Genomic DNA, 5,000 nt, shown 5'->3' on the forward strand with positions numbered 1-5,000 from the left:
CTTGGATGCTCGCTCGAATCTTGAGTCCAATCCCACCGGATCGTCCACGTGTGCGTAACATTTGGATTAACGAAATTCCCACTGTCCCTATCTCCTGTAGCGGGCTCGCGTTCATTCGTCGATATGTGGGAGGGGGTTAGCGCTGAGCGCCCTCGACCGTGACTCGTCCGATGCATAGCATCATGGTCGTGGAGGGAGCTCCACCAACACGAGTAGACTTGTCTATCCTCACGAAAGTGAGGTGAAGGTGTGCGGAGGTCCTGTTCAGCTCGATAGGTGTGTCTGCCCGTCCCTACTCTGAGCTGCAGGATCTGTCGGTGAACGGTTTTGTTGATAAGCGGGTTTCGCAGGGGAGGATCCAGGCGTCTTCGTGACCCGGTCCTTTCGGGCTTGGCGCTCCCGCGCACCCGAGCTGGCGTTGCCACCGCCTGGCTGGCTAGGAGCCTAAAGTGGAAGTAGGTCATGCTATGGCCTGCGAGTGTCTGACCAATGACATGCAAGATTGGGACCATGGGGACCGGGAAGCCCCTTCGGCGACTTCGGTCGTCGTTGCCCGGTCAGATGGGTTTGGCCTCGTGGGGGCAGTTGGTAGCGAGCGTGTGAGTTGCGCTAAAAATCAGCTCGGGAGCGGTCCCTCCTTAGGCCGTAGGGAGGTCCTAGAAAGTACTCCCCGCCTTACCAAGGTGTCTGCTCGGGCTAGCCCCCGAAAGGAAAATTGGGAGCCAGGTGTGGCGCGCTGATACGGCGTATCCGGACCCCTCGCACTTGGGTGCCGTGTCGTAAGCCGACAGGCGGAGACGGCACGTTAAATACAACAGGTAGACGTATGTCCCTATCTCCTACGACGAAGAACCATAATTTCCTTTAGATATCGTCAACGCAAGCATGAGCGAGCTACGTAAAATCTCTCGGTCGGTGGACGCCCGGTGCGGGCGTCGCACGACCGACGAAATATTTCGCCCAATTTCAAGGTACCTGGGCACGTAGCTGCGCATTTTCCTCGACGCACGCCATCGAGGGAACGAACGTCGTCGGGAGACGTAGCGAAACTCGTCACGTAGGGTCTAACGGGGAAACGAGAAATCCTCGGTCGGTGGACGCCCGGTGCGGGCGTCGCACGACCGACGAAAAAAAGTCAGCACAATTACAGAGTCTCTGGGCACAAAACCGCGACGCTTCGTCTACGTAGGCTATCGGGAGAAAGGCGAATTTGGGATCGTCCGAATATCTCGAAAGTTGCGTATCTTGTGAGTTTACTCGTCGCTCTTGACGCGTGTTGCGGTCGAACGGGTAAACGGCGGGCTTGGATGCTCGCTCGAATCTTGAGTCCAATCCCACCGGATCGTCCACGTGTGCGTAACATTTGGATTAACGAAATTCCCACTGTCCCTATCTCCGACGACGAAGAACCATAATTTCCTTTAGATATCGTCAACGCAAGCATGAGCGAGCTACGTAAAATCTCTCGGTCGGTGGACGCCCGGTGCGGGCGTCGCACGACCGACGAAAAATTTCGCCCAATTTCAAGGTACCTGGGCACGTAGCTGCGCATTTTCCTCGACGCACGCCATCGAGGGAACGAACGTCGTCGGGAGACGTAGCGAAACTCGTCACGTAGGGTCTAACGGGGAAACGAGAAATCCTCGGTCGGTGGACGCCCGGTGCGGGCGTCGCACGACCGACGAAAAAAAGTCAGCACAATTACAGAGTCTCTGGGCACAAAACCGCGATGCTTCGTCTACGTAGGCTATCGGGAGAAACGCGAATTTGGGATCGTCCGAATATCTCGAAAGTTGCGTATCTTGTGAGTTTACTCGTCGCTCTTGACGCGTGTTGCGGTCGAACGGGTAAACGGCGGGCTTGGATGCTCGCTCGAATCTTGAGTCCAATCCCACCGGATCGTCCACGTGTGCGTAACATTTGGTTTAACGAAATTCCCACTGTCCCTATCTCCGACGACGAAGAACCATAATTTCCTTTAGATATCGTCAACGCAAGCATGAGCGAGCTACGTAAAATCTCTCGGTCGGTGGACGCCCGGTGCGGGCGTCGCACGACCGACGAAATATTTCGCCCAATTTCAAGGTACCTGGGCACGTAGCTGCGCATTTTCCTCGACGCACGCCATCGAGGGAACGAACGTCGTCGGGAGACGTAGCGAAACTCGTCACGTAGGGTCTAACGGGGAAACGAGAAATCCTCGGTCGGTGGACGCCCGGTGCGGGCGTCGCACGACCGACGAAAAAAAGTCAGCACAATTACAGAGTCTCTGGGCACAAAACCGCGATGCTTCGTCTACGTAGGCTATCGGGAGAAAGGCGAATTTGGGATCGTCCGAATATCTCGAAAGTTGCGTATCTTGTGAGTTTACTCGTCGCTCTTGACGCGTGTTGCGGTCGAACGGGTAAACGGCGGGCTTGGATGCTCGCTCGAATCTTGAGTCCAATCCCACCGGATCGTCCACGTGTGCGTAACATTTGGTTTAACGAAATTCCCACTGTCCCTATCTCCGACGACGAAGAACCATAATTTCCTTTAGATATCGTCAACGCAAGCATGAGCGAGCTACGTAAAATCTCTCGGTCGGTGGACGCCCGGTGCGGGCGTCGCACGACCGACGAAAAATTTCGCCCAATTTCAAGGTACCTGGGCACGTAGCTGCGCATTTTCCTCGACGCACGCCATCGAGGGAACGAACGTCGTCGGGAGACGTAGCGAAACTCGTCACGTAGGGTCTAACGGGGAAACGAGAAATCCTCGGTCGGTGGACGCCCCGTGCGGGCGTCGCACGACCGACGAAAAAAAGTCAGCACAATTACAGAGTCTCTGGGCACAAAACCGCGATGCTTCGTCTACGTAGGCTATCGGGAGAAAGGCGAATTTGGGATCGTCCGAATATCTCGAAAGTTGCGTATCTTGTGAGTTTACTCGTCGCTCTTGACGCGTGTTGCGGTCGAACGGGTAAACGGCGGGCTTGGATGCTCGCTCGAATCTTGAGTCCAATCCCACCGGATCGTCCACGTGTGCGTAACATTTGGATTAACGAAATTCCCACTGTCCCTATCTCCACGGGTGGGTGGTGTAGACCACATGGCACTCACCCTTAAAGCTCGCGGGGTCGTCTACGACCTTTGCGAACAGTGTCGGGTCAGCTGCAAAGCAAAGTAGCGGGCTCGCGTTCATTCGTCGATATGTGGGAGGGGGTTAGCGCTGAGCGCCCTCGACCGTGACTCGTCCGATGCATAGCATCATGGTCGTGGAGGGAGCTCCACCAACACGAGTAGACTTGTCTATCCTCACGAAAGTGAGGTGAAGGTGTGCGGAGGTCCTGTTCAGCTCGATAGGTGTGTCTGCCCGTCCCTACTCTGAGCTGCAGGATCTGTCGGTGAACGTTGTGTTGATAAGCGGGTTTCGCAGGGGAGGATCCAGGCGTCTTCGTGACCCGGTCCTTTCGGGCTTGGCGCTCCCGCGCACCCGAGCTGGCGTTGCCACCGCCTGGCTGGCTAGGAGCCTAAAGTGGAAGTAGGTCATGCTATGGCCTGCGAGTGTCTGACCAATGACATGCAAGATTGGGACCATGGGGACCGGGAAGCCCCTTCGGCGACTTCGGTCGTCGTTGCCCGGTCAGATGGGTTTGGCCTCGTGGGGGCAGTTGGTAGCGAGCGTGTGAGTTGCGCTAAAAATCAGCTCGGGAGCGGTCCCTCCTTAGGCCGTAGGGAGGTCCTAGAAAGTACTCCCCGCCTTACCAAGGTGTCTGCTCGGGCTAGCCCCCGAAAGGAAAATTGGGAGCCACGTGTGGCGCGCTGATACGGCGTATCCGGACCCCTCGCACTTGGGTGCCGTGTCGTAAGCCGACAGGCGGAGACGGCACGTTAAATACAACAGGTAGACGTATGTCCCTATCTCCGACGACGAAGAACCATAATTTCCTTTAGATATCGTCAACGCAAGCATGAGCGAGCTACGTAAAATCTCTCGGTCGGTGGACGCCCGGTGCGGGCGTCGCACGACCGACGAAATATTTCGCCCAATTTCAAGGTACCTGGGCACGTAGCTGCGCATTTTCCTCGACGCACGCCATCGAGGGAACGAACGTCGTCGGGAGACGTAGCGAAACTCGTCTCGTAGGGTCTAACGGGGAAACGAGAAATCCTCGGTCGGTGGACGCCCCGTGCGGGCGTCGCACGACCGACGAAAAAATGTTTCATTTTCTCAGAATATTATCTTCGATAACTCCAACAGCTCTGCTAATGTATATTTTTGTACCCATTCGTCGTGCTTCGTCAAACGCGGACAGAAGCGAGCATAATCATTACAAATCTATTTATATCTGTCTTCCCCATGTATATTGATTTCAAGTTCTTCATTTCGATATTGTTGAATTATTATATTGTTCATATTGACAAAACGTAGATTAAAAATTGTCAAACTGTCCGAAGAACTTTGTTAACTCATCCTCCCTGCTCGTCAAGAGTGGAGCTTCGAGTTTTTCCCCCTTTACCGCCATGCTTAAGACCGCTCGGCTGCAGGCCAAGTTACGGCGCCCTCGTACTAGTATCAGAGAGTAAAAGGTCGTCGTCGTCGTCGTCGACGACGACGAGTACAAAGTCAATGAGTTTTGTACTATGGGTATGTTTTCGTAAACATTTCTCCATGCCTTATACTGGATGCTATTAAATTTTTTTGTTTTCTCTCGTTCGGAGTGAAAAATATTTCGAAAAATTCGCCCAACGCAGCATGACCACGGGTCGGTGTCTATGACCGAATGGCCCTTTACGTGGTCGACGCCATAGGCGGTTTTAAACGAAAAATACGCGTTCTTCGTGAACGCAAATTTTACCGAGCATCGACTCACCCGTTACCGGGCGAGAACACACAACGAGAAACGTATGTTTCATACGATAGTGTCTCTGACGGGGGAAACAAAGTTTTTTCCGAGGCACTTCGAGTCGCTTTGTGAATGAATATTCCTAGCGTCGAGTATCTAAAAGTTGAGAGTG

Source organism: Venturia canescens, unplaced genomic scaffold, assembly GCF_019457755.1.
Source record: "Venturia canescens isolate UGA unplaced genomic scaffold, ASM1945775v1 PGA_scaffold_36__1_contigs__length_144663, whole genome shotgun sequence".
NCBI classification, from domain to species: Eukaryota; Metazoa; Arthropoda; class Insecta; order Hymenoptera; family Ichneumonidae; genus Venturia; species Venturia canescens.